This window comes from Elephas maximus, chromosome 20 (genome assembly GCF_024166365.1).
Source record: "Elephas maximus indicus isolate mEleMax1 chromosome 20, mEleMax1 primary haplotype, whole genome shotgun sequence".
Taxonomy (NCBI): Eukaryota; Metazoa; Chordata; class Mammalia; order Proboscidea; family Elephantidae; genus Elephas; species Elephas maximus.
The window spans coordinates 36,742,359-36,759,385 of record NC_064838.1 but is presented as its reverse complement, the minus strand read 5'-3'; the positions used below and the strand labels follow the sequence as shown (position 1 = coordinate 36,759,385).

At 42.1% G+C, this 17,027-nt stretch overlaps 1 protein-coding gene across 7 annotated transcripts in view; it reads left to right on the top strand.

Annotated features, from left to right (window-relative positions):
- Positions 1 to 17,027, top strand: part of VGLL4 (vestigial like family member 4) — a 163,826-nt gene that overhangs the window by 105,849 nt on the left and 40,950 nt on the right. The gene's annotated exons all lie outside the window — the stretch shown is intronic.

Genomic DNA, 17,027 nt, shown 5'->3' with positions numbered 1-17,027 from the left:
AGCAGCCAGGCATGTTAACTGTTCCACCACCCAGGGCCTATAGTGGCTGTAGACCAACTCTAACCCAAAAGCCTCAAGCAGGTCCGGGGTACTTCTGAGTCAACACACTTAGTGTCCAAATTAAACTTCTGGGGAAATGTATCATATTGTTACATCCAAAAACCTCTCAAAATTATGATTTATTTCATTATATCTTTGGGTATAAGGAAGAACTCTGTTTAAATATAATTGTACACTGTTTCAGAGATGCCAACTTCTTCATTACTTCTTGAACCTCATTCATTCATTTTTTTTTTTTTCCTAATTTTAACTTTTGCATGTGTGGAAATGGCATGTGTTACTTTATATTTTTTGGGTTACCTCTGCCTCTTGACATCCAGTAGAAAGATGTTTAAATTTGTGTTTGCCATTGTGTATCTGGGAGCCACCAGGGCTCCCAGGTGGCATAGTGGTTAAGCGCTCGTCTGCTAACCAAAGGGTTGGGGGTTCAAATCCACCAGCTGCTCCTTGGAAACCCTGCAGGCGCAGTTCTGCTCTGTCCTATAGAGTCGTTATGGGTTGGAATTGACTCGACAGCAACAGGTTTTGGTTTGGTATTGTGTATCTGCACTGTATAATTAGTATAAACATAATGGCACCGGGAAGGTCATCTAAGCCCATTAAGCTCCAGTCGGCACTCTGATCCCGGAACTCTGGCTGTTAGCTCCGAGCTCAGCCTTACCTTTGAAGTGCAGCGCAGGCCTTTCACCTTCGATCACTTTCACTTAATGACAGCCCTGCCTTTGATCAGCTCAGCTTTTCTTTTTTTTTTTTTTGCTTCACAATAAGTCACTTGGAGGCAAGGAGAGACCTGAAGTAGGCCCAGAAACGGCCATGATTTTTATGAGCACAATAGTTGTTTGACCTTCATATCTTAAATAAATATACCGAAGGGGAGTCAGCCCTTCCTGGCCTCTCATTGATAAATTTGCTCACCGGGTAATGTAAACTCAAAAAGAGAGAGAGAGAAGAAGTAAAAACTATGGTCACATCATTTCTTGTCAGTTGCCGTTGAGTTGGCTCCGACTCCTGGCGACCCTGTATACAACAGAATGAAAGATTGCCCAGTCCTGTGTCATGTTCTAAGTGACATCTACCCATTATTAAACTTGGACCACCTTCTCCCCTCCCCCAATAAGTCAAGTTTTGGGAAGTCCCCTCGTCCTTTATAAAGCCATTGCCGTCAAGTAGATTCAAGTCAAGTAGAACTGCCCCATAGGGTTTCCAAGGCTGTAAATCTTGATGGAAGCAGACTGCTGCATCTTTCTCCCGTGAGTGGCTGGTGGGTTCGAACCGCGGACCTTTTGGTTAACAGCCAAGTGCTTAAACCGCTGTGCTACCAGGGCTCTTTTGTCCTTTATAATTGCATAGAAAACTTTTAGGATTATGGGAAACATTAAATTCTACATGCTATTGGAACATTTCTTTTCAGATTAAATTTTATGACTTTTTAAGTTTATCATTTGATAGTCTTTTCTTGGATTTAGGTAAGGATACAAAAAGTTATCCTTTATTGGATATAATTTTTATACAAAGATCTTAAGATTTCCAAATAATGTTAAGATTTGGGACCTAAATCTGTGATGCTGTTCTTGTTAGCTACAGTCAAGTCGGCCCTGACTCATGGCGACCCCATGTACAATGGACCAAAACACTACCTGGTTCTGCACCATCCCTATGATCAGTTGTGGATCCATCCCCATGATTGGTTGTGATCCATAGGGTTTTCATTGGCTGATTTTCAGAAGTAGGTTGCCAGGCCTTTCTTCCTAGTCCATCTTAGGCTAGAAGCTCCACTGTTCAGCATCAGAGCAACATGCAAGCCTCCACTAACAGAAGGGTGAGGGCTGCGTGTGAGGTGCACTGGTCGAAATTGAACCTGGGTAGCTGTGTCAACATTTACAGTGGCTTCCTATCAGTTGCCTGCCACAGCAAGTCAAAACTGCTCTGCCGGTGTTCGCAGCCCCTTATTGTCTGGAAAGGAGCCCTGTGTCCCAGTTAGTTTATCTCCTTGCCGATCAGTATGTGTGCTCATGTGTATGTACATTGCTACTCTTGCATCTGTGTTTACCCCTACAGTTGTCCCACCCGAAATGGCCATACCCGCCATTCCCAAGTGTCCAAATCCTGCCTATTTTTCAAATCCCATTCCTGATTATTGAAGCTAGAGTTGCTGCCCTCCTCATGTAATATCTCTTGTTGTTGTTCTTGTTGCTAGCATCCTTCTTTTCTTTTTTTGAACTTGTTATGAGTTTATTTTCAAGTTAATATTTGAATACTTTCTGCATTTTAATTTCTAATATAGTAAATAATGATAGCTGTAACTTACTTAAGCAAAAGCTCTTTGGGGTCGTCAGTGACTTTTTTGGGTTTATTGGGGTATAATTCTCATGCCATACAATTTACCCATTTAAAGAGCATCTCTTTATTATGACGTTTATAGTGTTCTTCCTCAGAGTTATTTATTTCTGTGACTGGTTCCTCTACTAGAACTGAAAGTTCTTTGAGGAAAGACTAGCTCTCAGCCATCTTTGGGTTCTCCAACATAATACTGTAAACATAAAAAAAAAAAAAAAAAAAAAAAATTTTTTTTTTTTTTTTTTACCCAGCTCTAAATAAGTGCTTTCCAACGACCCACATGCCCTCATTTCTTTTGTCAGTCCTAAATTCTATACATTCTTTAGATGGGGCCTGACCAGGCAGTTAACCTTTAAAGTAGGGGCTCCCTGTGTCAGTTTCTGGGTTGATGAGGCAGGGCTACGGGTCCCACTTAACACTCATTTTGGGGTGAGGCCATCAGAGGAAAAAGGACAGGGCGGCCCCTGGGACCTGCTGTAAGAAAGGAAAGGAGAACTTAAGGAATGAACTCTGATGGCTTACCAACTTTGTCAAGGTGTTTGTAAGCAGTACCACAGTAAGTGACATGACTGAGCGCCACAGTGCAAGACGTAGACAATAAGGCCTGTAAATACTTTAAGATACCAAAGATGAAGAAGTGCCATCTTGCCGAGGAAGAACTTGATGAAGAAGGTAGGACTTGAACCCTAGACCAGACCTTCAAGTGAGGTGGTATTGTAGACAGGTGGCAGGGGAGATGGAAGAGCAGCTTGAGCAGTCGTCTTGCTGTTTAATCTGATCGTGAGGAACTGATCAGACCACCAGTGATTGTAGGGCTTTCTCTAGAACAGCTTGTAGGTCTGGATTCTTTAAAAATATTGTTGTCATGAAAAAGGAAGAGAAGGCAGGAAACATTCTTTTTCATTACCAGTTGTCATCAAATTGACTCCGACTCATGGCAACCCCATGTGTGTCAGAGTAGAACTGTGCCCGTAGGGTTTTCAGTGCCTGATTTTTTTGGAAGTAGATGTCAGGCCTTTCTTAGGAGGTGCCTCTGGGTAGACTCAAACCTTCAACCTTTTGGTTAGCAGCTGAGCATGTTAACTGTTTGCACCACCTAGAGACTCCCTCTTTCAGATTAAAAGGAGACTTAAAGAGAGACATGACAACTACATTACGCAGTGTGTAAACCTTAAATGGGTTCTGGGTTCTGTCTCCCCCACCCAAAAAAAATGAATTGGAGAAATTTGAATATGAATTGGATATTAGATAATGGCAGTTTATCAATGTTACCTTTCTGGGGTGTGATAATAGTTTGGGGCTGTGAAGGAGAATGCCCTTGTTCTTAGAAGTCATTTGTTTTGAAGTATTTAGGGGTGAAATGTCATGATGTCTGCAAGTTACTTTCCAAAAATGTGGCAATTGTAATAAAAAAATGTTGTGTATATGCATGTAGATAAAACAAACGGATAAGATGCTTATATTAGGTTATGGAAACCGGATGCTTATTGTTTGCCCTTTCAGGTTTTCTGTAGGTTTAAGTTTTCAAGACAAAAAGTGGAAAAAATAAAATTATTTTCTTTCAGCAAAAATACTGAGAAACTCTGGTGTTAAGTTGCTTTTCTTTTCCCCCGTCCTCATCAGTATTAGACACCAGGATTATGTGTGGGCCTGCGTTCTTAATGCCACTTCCACCTGGCAGTGTTGTGGGGGCTTTGAGCTTGTGTGTCCTCATCGAATCCTTGGAAAATTTCCTCTCTGGCTTTGGAAACCAGCATATTTAACGATAATAACAATGAAAGGCAGTAACATTGTTATCAAGTTAATGCATCTCTGAGCGACGTAAGGATGGCTCTCTGAGAGATTAGACTGATGGCATTTGTTGGGTCCTGGCCACTTGCCCACTTCCACCTTGCCAGGGGTTTGGAGCTGAGCATGGCATTTCATTGTCGGAATAGGGAGGCCCACAAATGGCCTTCCACAATCCATATGCCAGTGTGGGTAAGAATTTTTGAATTGGTTCCCGGGGGCATCATCTTCTTCCTCAGAGTCTGGACTAGAATATACTGCCAAGAATGAAAGTGCCTGTGCGCTCTTGGAGAGACAGTAGCAAATAAATGGTATTGCTCGGAAATCCATAGGTTTTGAGTTGGAGCGGAACAGTATTGTCATGTCGCTTGGGATTCTGCTGGTGCAGCTCGGCCCATCTAGGTGGTAGAAGAGGTGAGCTGGGGCTGGGAGCAGCAGGATGCCTCTGAGTTGGGTTTTGAAAGTGGGAGTGAATACAAACTGCCAGCGAGGGATTCGGAAGGCATTCTAGTGAGGGAGGAAGGTGAATGGGACCCAGGAAATAGTGGAGAGAGTGTGTTGGGAGGGTGGCAGGGGTGGTTACGTTAGTTTATTGAGCGCCAACAATGTGCCAGGCGCTGTGCAGGGTATCCTGTGTAATCCGCAAAATAGCTGTGAGGCTTGTGTGTGGGTTAACGTCCTTCCCACACGTGGGGACAGACCTAGAGTCAGGTAGCTGCCCCAGGCTCACCTGGCGGATCAGGTTTGGAGTGCTGACTGACCCATGCACCTCCTCTTTCCTTTCTGGCAAGTTGGTGGAAACTATACACGTGCTGACTGTATTAGAGGAGACCATCTTGACTAGTAACAAGAGTGCTCTATCATCTCATCCTCAAAATGGGTTACAGATAGTATGATAAACTGCCTGTTCTGGGCTGGGAGCATTCTATAGGTTTTCATGGATTCCCACCAAAATCTCTCAAGTAGTTGAAGAAACAGAGGTTCAGAGAGATGAAGAGACTTTGCCAAGGGCACATAGTTTTCTGTTCCCAAAGCCCACTTTCTATCACGCTTCTCTGTCATGGTGCCCATGTGGCCAGGAATGTGGGAGCGAGGGAGCCGCCTGCCTCACAGGGCAGAAACAGTTACCACAGTGCCAGCTGTCCACAGACAGGCAGGGTGGGGTTAAGTTCATGGGTACACTCTTCTCGTGGGCAGCCTGTGATGAGCGCCACTCCAGGGGTTCAGTGTTATGGGGGAGCAGAGGAAAGGAAACTATATTTTTCAGTCTCACCCTCTGTTCCCCAAATTCTCTCCTGCTCTTTCTCATTTCCCCTCAGTGGTCAGTGGCTGATTCCAAGAATCAGCCTTCCCAAGGCTCTTGACCCTGTCGGACCCTCCAGAAGTCCCTTCAACTAAAGAGGGTTTTGGAAATGTAGACACTAGTATAACCTTTAGATATTTAACCTGTTGCATTCCAAAGGGCTTAATGAGAACATTTCTTTGGGTATTCTTACCCACTTATATTTTGATGAGGTCATACCATTTTTTTCCCCAGTTAATTCCTCAGAAGGTTTGGCTCAACTCTTGAAGACGCTTCAACAGCCTTTTTGCTTAACCTCATTTAGTGATTCCTTCTAAACATTTATAAGCTCTAAACCAAACCAAAAACCAAACCCAGTGCCAGCAAGTCGATTCCAACTCATAGCGACCCTGTAGGACAGAGTAGAACTGCCCCATAGAGTTTCCAAGGAGCGCCTGGCAGATTCGAACTGCCGACCCTTTGGTTTGCAGCTGTAGCACTTAACCACTATGCCACAAGGGTTTCCTTCTAAGCTCGTCTTACCAGGGAGGAAATTGAGCCCCTAGCAAAGTGCCTGATTCCAATACCATCTGCAAACGATTTACTTTAATAATTCTCCTCCTTCTTGTTAAGAGTAAAATGTTACAAAAGTAGATTTGCAAGTAAATAAACTGAAGAATTTCTGCCAAACGTAAGGAGCCCTTTTCCAGGAAGGTAGGTCTGTGCACTTGCTGAGAAGGGTTCTTGAGTTGCCTTTGTCCCCATGGGGCTCAAGGGTCGTGTGTTGGTACTGGTGACCTAAGATGGGGACATGTCAGGACACATGTCACATTGTACGATTGGTCTAATATTCAGGCCTTATACCTCCCACAGAGGAAAGGGGTCACTGTTTCATCATCCTTCGTTGATTTGCTGGAGCTCATGAGTGGTACAGTTAACACGCTCAGCTGCTAACTGAAATGTTGGAAGTTCCATTCCATTCAGAGGCACCTCGGAAGAAAGGTCTGGTAATCTATGTCCAAAAAATCAGTCATTGAAAACCCTATGGAGCACAGTTCTACTCTGACACACATGGGGTCACCATGAGTCAGAGTGGACTCAACAGCTGGGTTTTTTTTTTTTTTGATATGGTAATACATGGACACTGCCTTAGTCATCTAGTTCTGCTGAAACAGAAATACCACAAGTGGATGGCTTTAACAAAGAGAAATTTATTTTCTCACAGTCTAGTAGGCTAGAAGTCCAAATTCAGATCATCAGCTCCAGGGGAAGGCTTTCTCTGTCAGCTCTGGAAGAAGGTCCTTCTCATCAATATTCCCCTGGACTAGGAGCTTCTCCACACAGGAACCCCATGTCCAAAGGACATGGTCTGCTCCCAGTGCTTCTTTTCCGGTGGTATGAGGTCCCCCTCTCTCTACTTGATTCCCTTTCCCTTTATCTCTTGTAAGATAAATCGTGGTGCAGGCCACACCCTAGGGAAACTCCGTTTACATTGGATCAGGGATGTGACCTTAGTAAGGGTGTTATAATAAGCCACCCTAATCCTCTTTAACATAAAATTACAGTCACAAAGTGGAGGACAGCCACACAGTACTGGGAATCATGGCCTAACTAAGTTGACACATATTTTGGGGGGACACAGTGCAATCTATGATAAGACACTTTTGAAAAATATTGTTCTCGTTTATCTTTGTATCAGGCTTGGAAGACCTCACATCCATTGAAAGGGAATTTTCTATGTTGCCTATATTTTAAAAATTATTTTGTTTTCCTACTTTTGATGCTAGCCAGTATAGTAAAAGCACAGCTTGTGCTCTGAGGCACAACTTCCCTAATCTGTACTGCACCCTCTGAAGCTGCCCTCACAGCCAAAGGCAGTCATGGATACGTAGGGAATAGAAGACCATGAGTAGAAGTTGGTGTAGTTATTAATAGATGGGCCAGGAAACCAAGGAAGCAGGATAGGTTTTTGATCTTTTTGGATGCCAGTTATGATTACGAAGCCAAAACCCAACTTAAAGCCAGGGTCTGCTGCTCTTCAACCTAGTTATATCGATAACGTGTACCTGAATTTTTCTTTGTGCTGAAATGCTATGAACATTGACATTAACTTGAATTTTCTTACTTTGGGATAATTCCACCCAGGCTACGGTATTATATAATCTATGAAGACATTTTTTTTTTTTTTTTTTATGAAGACACAGTTCAGTTGTAAAGTAGATTTGATAGGGAAGTGAGATTGCTGAAACTTTGTTTAACCCCGAAGACAACAAAATTATTTTAAGCAGTGTTGAACTTGCTAGTTAAATGAATAGCAATGTATGGATGTGAATATAACAATTTTTCATTTATTTCAAAATATTTTTAATTAGTGCCTTTTGATACACAGATTAACCTTTCTATTCCAAAAACATTTTATCACACATTCAGAATGTGAGCGTCGTAGACGTTTTACTGTTTATTCGAGACTTGTTTTTTTTACCCTTTCCCCTCTAACCACTATAAAATTACAGATGTTGAAAACCAGCAGGGACTATAGACATCTTCCAGTCCCTCGCTACTCAAAGAATGGTCCATGTTCCAGCAGCATCAGTGTTGTCTGGGAGCTGGTAAGAGTTGCAGACCGCCCAGACCTGCCGATTCACAGTCTGGATAAGACCCCCAGATGGTTCGTATGCACGTTAAAATGTAAAAAACACAGCCCTCGTCCAACCCCTTCATTTTATCAGGGTAGTCAAAGAATTTCTGGGCAGTCCAAGTTGTCTACCTTGTTGGTACAGTGCAGGGGGAAGCTCTGTCCCTTCCTCTATGCTTGTCAGAGAGCTGGCCTCTCCTGTGTACCCCCAGGTGAGGTGCAGTGGGGGGGCTGTAGACCTCAGCTGATGCTGAGCCAGGGTCCACTCTGTCAGTGCCAACCCACTGGCTTTCTTCTTTCCCCAGGTGGTTGTAATCCTGAAGTGGCATCTGGGCGCTAGATTTCTTTCCTCTCAGGCTGTGTCACCCACCAGTTAGGTTTATCCAGGAGAGACCGTGCAGTGGAAGCTGTTCGATTAGCCTTTGTGTCAGATCTTGGTTTTCGTCCCATCGTCCTTCCCGTCCTTCATCTGTGCTCTCCTTATCCTCTCCCCTCCCACCTGTTCCCTTCTCTGCCTCTTCTCTCCTTCTTCCTTCCCCTTCGCCCCCCAACCCCGCCGTCCCCTTCCTCTGCCTCCTTATCTTCTTCCCAGTTCGTTTCCTTTAACTGGTAAAGCATCCTGCAAAGCTAGAAAGAATAGGAAAATAGGGTCTAAATCCCAGGGTTCCCCTTCCAGCTCTTGTATTAATCAGCTTTACGACCTTGAGCAGTTCACTTAATTCTTGAAACACTAGTTTTCCTTAGCTGTGAGATGAACCTTAGGCTTCCCTTCTTGTCTGCAGAATAATCAGTGATATTTTAAAATGCGTTAAAATGAAATATACTGGTATAAGAGACAGGAAAGCTCTGAACAAAGTATAATGTTCATGGGATTATTGTAATTGAAATTCTAGTTAAAATGGCTTTTGGTTCAACTCTGCAAGTTTGAATGTGTTGGTATTATCCTTAATTATGTTATTGGCAGTCATTGATGCAGGTTGTGTGTGGGTGTGGGAGTGAGTGTGTGTTTCCAGAGATGGCGCTAAAGACAACAGCAGGAATCTGGTCTCAGCAGAGCCACTGCAGCCTCACTGGCGGACAAAGAGCCCTGTTCAGCTGTGGTCTGGCCTCCTTGGATGTCAGATCAGGCCGTGCAAGTTCAGAGCTGTGGTCTGGCCTCCGGGATGTCAGATCAGGCCCTGCAAGTTTAGAGCTGTGAGTCTGAGGCTCCTGGGGGTGACAATGTGAAAGATACTTTGTGTTGTGACCTGTGGAGTTGTAGGATTGCAGGCAATCCTTGTGGCAGACAGTACGTCACATCTTTTATCTTTGTTGGCTTGTCTGCGTTTCATCATGTTGCCTAATAGCCCTCCTTTTAAAAAGGAAAAAGAAAAAACCTACCCAAAATGGGGATAGCCACAAGTTTAAGTATTTGAAAGAGATTGACTTCACTGTGTCTTATCCCCAGCTGCTAGTCTGGGAGACAAAGGCGTATTATTTGAAGGAAAATGAATAAACCCTGGCCGCTGGAGTGCCTGTCCCGCACAGACACAGCTCTGTACAGTAATGAGTTTGGAGATTCGAGGTGGATTGTGAAATGCTAGAGTACAGTTTTATCAGGGCGCTGTCTTGCCAACAGGGTGATGTCAGTCTGGTTGCTGGGGGCTGTGGTCAGACAGAAGGAGACAAATCAATGTAGCAGAGCGGCTTGGCTTGTTGGTAGATGGAGCTGTGGTTTTGTTTCTTTGATTTAGGTTCAAATACGGGGAAGGGAGGAGAACATCAAGTCTTGGATACAGCAAAGATTTAAATTGTGGAATAAAAATGCTGTTCTGCAGGGCATAGAGTTTTTTTTTGGTCAAAAATCTATCCTTAAAAGTTAGAGCAAGCCACTTTTTTATTATAGTTGTACTCTCTCCCTCCCCCAGACCATAAAGACATTGTTATTCCATCCCTGTGCTGCTTGGAGGAGCCCTAGTGGCGCAGTGGTTAAGCTCCCTGCTGCTCACTGAAAGGTCCGCTTTTAGAAACTCTGCAGGGTGGAGGTTGGCTGTCTGCTTTCGTAAAGATTACAGCCTTGGAAACCTTATGGGGCAGTTCTACTCGTCCTATAGGGTCACTCGGAGTCAGAATCGACTCTGCGTCAGTGGGTTTGATTTTTTTTGTTGTTGTTCTTGTGCTGTTTAACTAATCTCCATAAAATGTCAGTATCACTGTAGTTTTGATTGATTTCTCTTGAATCATGCCATAATTGTAAATGTAGTTACAAATCCCCACTATGGCGGTTTGCCTGTAGAGCTGCTGAGGAGGCCAGAGTTCTAATCCTGGCTCTCCCATTGGCTCTACCACTGCCTCTTTTAATCTCTCTGAATACAGATTCAGTTGCCTCATCTCTGTTTTGAAGGTCTTGGCCAAGTCTATTCAGTTCTGTAGAGTTTAATCTGTATTCTGTGGACCACGTTATAATTATCTAGGGTTTCAATTGACTATCTACAACTCTCTTAGAGGATTGGAATAAATGAATGGAGCTGGAACACAGGGAATTAGAAGTCTACTTGATTTTCAATGAAACCACCTTCAATTATGATGTAAATTATTGGTTGTGTCTTTGTTAGGTGCCTGTAAGTCCATTCCAAGTCATAGGACTACTTAATTGAATCAGTTCTTCTTCCTACCAACTGTATTAAGTTTAATGAAAGATTTCAAGATCAGTGAAAAAAGACTTAACTTTAGAGGTCTTTAGGATATAGACTTGTAGAGCCAAAGTTAGGCCATCAAGGTAATTTAATGGAACCCCTTAATCTTACCAGCAAAGAAGAAACTGAGACTAAAGAGTTGAGTGCTGTTTTGAAGGCCCTGTGATTAGGTTCTGTCTTTCATCTAGTCTAAGGCTCCATCCTTTGCTATAACCAGTACTTCATGTACCACTAACCAAGAAAAATGACATGACAATTGACTGTAAGACAAACCTCAGTCTTAGAGATACGAAAATATAATAAATAATCTTTCAATCTTTGAAGTATGGCAATAACAGGAGCCCCAAATGGGGGATATGTTCCCGCTTGGCTTCCCTCTGTTCTGGGTCCTCTCCCCCTTCCATTCTGACTTGGAAAGCCAATTTTTTCTTGTGATATTTTGTCAAAATCATTATGTAAGCACATCATAAAGCTAAGCGATTTTCTTATTTTTCCTTCTCTCCATTAAACTTCTTTTTTCATTGAGATTAATATATTCTTATGAAATCTTGAGCCAGAATCATTGATCATTTCCCACTGGGGGAGATACTTAAAGAATATTTTTAATGTGTACGTTAGAACTACTACCATGACTAAAATCACCCATGAAATAATTTTACACACTGTAGGCCTTTTTCTTCAGTAACACATACTTAAAAAACCGTTGCCATTGAGTCAATTCTGACTCATAGTGACCTGATACTTAGATATAATTATTTTCATTAAAAAAGGTCAAATACATTTTTGAAATTGAATTTCTTTAGTTAGAACTGCGAATTAAAAAAAAAATCAAATGGACAGTTGGTGCTCAGCCAGCTTGAGAAACTCAAAATACTGGGCTACTCACAGGGCCCCAATCTCCTTTCTCCTGCTGATTCTTGAAAAAGAAAGGTAATCTTTTCTCTTTTTTCAGTTACCAACCATTGTGAAGTTTGGAATACCCGTTAGAACAAAAGAAAAAGAAAAAAGTCTTTGTAGGTCCCTGAGATAAGTTCCCTTGGGTGTGTGTGTTCTCCCCCCTCTCCGTGTGGTCAGGGCTGTATACATTTCGTAGTCTGTTTTGGTGACAGGGCCCCCGCGCAGCCTTCGGCGTGGAATAGGCCCTCAGACACACTTTGATTATAAGCTGAGCTGGAGCTTAAACTGGACTCTGATGAATCCAAGTGCCTGAGTAACCTCCAGCGGTTCTCTGATTTGATTTTTTAAAACTTAATCAATAATGCTTTTCGAAAAAATCATCTGATTTTAAACATTGTAGAGAGAGATAACTACAGTAACCCAAGATTTATTTTTATTTCAGGAAAAATTAATGGATGTCTGTTCTTCTTGTTTAGCAGTGAAGGATTAATCCGAATACTGAATGTTAAAACCTGAGAGAGAAAAGGATCTAATAGTACTGGAGTCTCCTGTCATCTACTTATATGTATATATTTTTGGAAGGGGGTTACAGCTTTATTGCGATATAATTCAAGTACTATGCAATTCATCCTTTTAAAATTTTAAAATTCTGTGGTTTTAGCATATTCACAAAGTTGTGCAAACTTCAACAGTCAATTTTAAAACATTTTCGTCATCCCCAAAAGAACCCCTGTACCCATTAGGAGTCACTTCTCACTGTGCTCGCCCCAGCCCCCGGCCAGCACTAAGCTACTTTCTGTCTCTGTGGATCTGCCTATCCTGGACGTTTCCTGTATTTGGAATCCTGTAGTCTTCTGTGACTGGCTTCTTTCACTTCGTGTGTTTTTAAGGTTCATCCATGTTGTAGCATGTATCAGTACTTCATTTCTTTTTATCGACAAACAGTACTCCATTGTCTGGATATACCATATTTTATTTATCGAGTCGTGGGTTGTGTATTTATGTTGTTTCTACTCTTTGGCTATTTTGAATAATGCTGCTATGAACATTCCTGCACAAGTTTTTGTGTGGGTGTATGTTTTCATTTCTCTTGAGTGTATACTTAGGAGTAGAATCTCCGGGTCATATGGTGACTCTGTGTTTAATCTTTTCTGGGTCATATGGTAACATGTGTAACCTATGTTTAACTGCCAGACTGTTCTCCATTTTCCATTCCCACCTGCAGTGGATGAGGGTTCCAGTTTCTCCATAGCCTCACCAACACATGTTATTGTCTGGTTTTGATCATAGCCATTTTATCGGGTTGTGAAGTGGTATTGATTTGAATTTTTTTTAATGACACTGTGTGGAAACCCGGGTGGTGTAGTGGTTAAGTGCTACAGCTGCTAACCAAGAGGTCGGCAGTTTGAATCCACCAAGTACTCCTTGGAAACTCTATTGGGCAGCTCTACTCTGTCTTGTAGGGTCGCTATGAGTCGGAATCCACTTGATGACAGTGGGTTTTTTTTTTTTTTTTGGTTTAATGACACTGTGCGTCTTTTCATGTGCTCGTTGGTCATTTCTATGACTTCTTTTAAATACATTCCTAAATCTTCTATAGTTTCTTATTCTGTGGTATCTTTGTTCTTTAACATATGCTAAAACTCTGTAATTTGGCCACCCCATTACCTTGCCTCATTTATTCATTCATTCATTTAGTATTTACTGACTAATATATGGAATGTATTGTGCTCTGTGCGCTTAGGCATGTACAGTGAATAAAATAGCCTCTGCTTCAAAGAGCACAGAACAGAGTAGGAAGAGAAGTACCACAGTGATAAGTTTTTATAGGTGTTCAGAAGATGAAGACATGACTTTCACCTTGTGGAATCAAGGAAGACTTCTTGAAGGAGGTAGCCTTTTAACTGACCTTTGCAAGATGGATAGAATCTAAATACAAGAAGATTGGGGAAGAAGCCTGAGTAAAGATGGTGACTACTCTTATTTTTAGGGCTGAAATTTTCAGAACTCACAAAGAGGAATACTAGGAATAAAGAAAGGTGGTTGGGGCCAGTTGGTGGTTTTGAACGCAGAAGCAGTCCGGACAGGATTTTCTCAGTGACTGGCAACCATTGGATATTTGGGGTTAGGATGGGTTGGTACATTCAGAACAGCGCTTTGGAACACTGAATTTGCAGCAGTGTGTAGGATGATGTGGGGGTGGAGAAGCAGAGATTGAAAGAAGTATTGTTGTGTTTCTATCTTGGGGATTGACACTGTGCCTTAGAAGACAAGAAGTTCCGTAGTTAAGAAACTCCTATGAAAGTTGTTTAATCTGATGGTTTGTTTCCAGGTTTGTTTGACCGTGGGTTCTTCTTTTTTTTTTCCCTCATTAATGCAACGTCTGAGGTGTATACTTTGGGTTTTGATGTCTTAGTTCAGTATTACACAAGTAATAATTTCTTTGTAAATGCTGGTTGGTTGGTTGGTTACTTGATAGGTGATGGGACTGTGGATCATGGAATTGGATCATTTATTCTAAGGGCTGGAAGGAACTTTGGATATTAGCTAGTTCAATGCCTCCCTCCCGCCCCCCCAACCCCCAGTGGTGTGGAGACCCAGAGAAAGAAGCATGTCTGTATTCAAAACCAAAAAACCAAATCAGTTGCTGTCGAGTCAAGTATGACTCATGGTGACCTCATGTGTTTCATAGTAGAACTGCGTGTTAGGGTTTTCATGTTTGTGATCTTTCAGGAACAGCCCACTCAGTCCTAAATAAAGGAAGAGTTGAGATTGGAACACCAGTGTCCTGACTCCCAGAACAGATGTCCTTCTCAATTTTACTAAAATAATTCAATAATAACAATACAACCTGTTTTAAAATGCAAGGTGATAAGGTAAGGTCCTCACGGATGGGGATCCAAAGATGAATGAAGGCGCATAACTGCCCAGAGCTGTTTCTGCCCTTCTGTCCATGGATTCTTTTCCTTCTACCCTGGTTCCTTTGCTCTAAGCCATGTGTGGCTAGCACAGTTTCAGGGGAGGCCTTGGCCTAGTAGAGCACAAGGGTTCCTACCCATTCACCGTATGACCCTGGGTAGGGCACAGCATCTGGGGCACAGTTTGCTCATCTATCAAATGAAGGAATCTGTGTGCACAAGGCTCCTTGCCCCACTAACATTCTGAGATGCTGACGTGCTCTAACATGACAAGTACACGTCACCTCTAGAGCAGCACCTGGTAGAGATATTGCAGCCCTAGGGTAGAAGGACCAACTGTAGTGCTTTCATTGGTAACCCAGCTTAGGAATCACCCGGCATTTTAAAAGATTCCTTTGGACTTTTTCCTTTCTATGTCAGACATCAGGGATTCAGTCTTAAAAATAAGCAATATATCAGTTGATGAATTTAAAATGCAAACAAGTACAAGAATTTATACTTGGATGGAAGTTGGGGAGTGGAGTAGGAATGTTGTTATTAACCCAAGAGTTTTGGTAGCAGTTCTTGCTGGTATACTGGGCGATGACGCTTTGTTTTGGAGTGATTTGAATTTGTTGTGGTGGTGGTTGCTTTCCATGGTAACTTCTCTTGCTACACATCTGGCATTCTATGAAATGTGTGTTGGAGACCAAAGCCCAGGGGTCTGCACTGACCCTGGAAACTCTTCGTACCCGCTTATCCCTGCCAAAGATGTTGAGAAACACTGGGGTGGAGGGTATGGTCAGTCTGCACCATTCTGATCAGGTTCAGTTTGCAATTGCGGAGTTATTGGGAGTTATCACCGGGGCTCATCAGAAAGTTGTCTGGGCTTGGGCTACTAAAGCTTTACTTTGGACATACCTTCTTCCCTCTCCGTGGGGGCGGAGAGTACAAGAAAGGGGAGTAGGGGAGATATTTGGAAATTTATAATTTATCAAAGTATAAATACTAGCACTGCTTTTTTTGTTTTTTTAAACCAAAATACTAAATAGGAAGTAGAGTCAGCTAAAATCAGCCTGCATTTCTTCTGAGTATAGCAGGCCAGCCTAGGAACCTGTTTTTTGGGGGCATTTCGTTTAAGATGGAAAATTCCAGTTTGCTTTGGTGCCAGAACCCTAAAAAAGAAACCCCAACTGAGGTGTATTGCGGGTCACTGTATATTTGCTAGTTTACATCTCGCTGACTAAATTGGCAAACTTTTTATTTTCCCTGGTAAACATTCAGAAGGCTTTTTCCTCACTCCTTTCCCTAACAGAATCATACTTGTGCGTATGAAGTAAACGACTGTTAAAACTGTCCACACATCTGTGATGATATGAAAATAAGTGGTGGCAAACAAAGGTTTCCTTTCTCAGGGACCGCAAGGCCTCAGATGAAGTTGACTTTCGCCTAATATTACTCTTAAATAGTGACCAAGTGGAGACAGCATTGGTCCAGGACTGGAGACCCAACACGTATAACGACAAAAGGGCCATTATTTGTGTAAAACATAGGTGTTCCTCCTCACATGATTTAGGAAGTCTGACGTTTTCTCTCTTAAAGTAATTACTACTCTTGTTTATAAGTTTTAGAAGGTACGTGACCTTTGTGATTATATAAGATTATGCTTATTTTAATTCACAATAAGGAAAAAGTTATCGTTTAGCCCCCAAAGCCTTTCAAAATAGATATGAAAAACACCAAGAAGTCTAGTCAGATCAAACTGTGAACTCCAACTTGAGTGTGTAACTTTGAAAAATGTTTCGTGGACTACACCTGTATATCCTGCTTGTGACAGATTTTATTCAGGACCTCTGTGCCAGTAATAATCAGTATTTTTAAGGTGTCATTTTTAGTAATACTGTAAAAATAAAATATTTTATATCTCATTAAACAGTATATTTTAATTTCTTTCAAGGTTTTTTTTGTGCAAATATGTGAACTATGAACCCAAACATTTTCCTCATTCTTTAAAAAAAAAAAAAAAAAAAGACATACCAAAAATACAGTGAAAGCGTCACAAGCAAGAAAAGTGAGTTTGGCGCAGTGGTTTCATGAGCTTGGTGTTGAGTTATTTTCTTACGGGTATGGAGTTGAATGCCCACGAGTCAAAAGACCTTTAATGTTTTAAATTAACTTTTGAGTTGTTTATGGTAAATACCCCTAGCCTCCCCGTTCCTTCATTGCAACTTTTATTTTTAAACTCTACCCTAAAGAGTTATTGTGCTAAAAAACCACGTTTATGTAAAATGTCTCATGCTTGGCAGCTGACTGTACACTCAGACCGTATTCTGAGAATGGCAGGCAGCCCAGCCCTTTGCCAAAAACTTTCCGCTGGGAGTAGTTTTGCAAGGGGGTGGGCAGGCGGGGGAGCCTGGGGGGGACTGCAATGGGGACATTCTTCTGCTTGACCACTC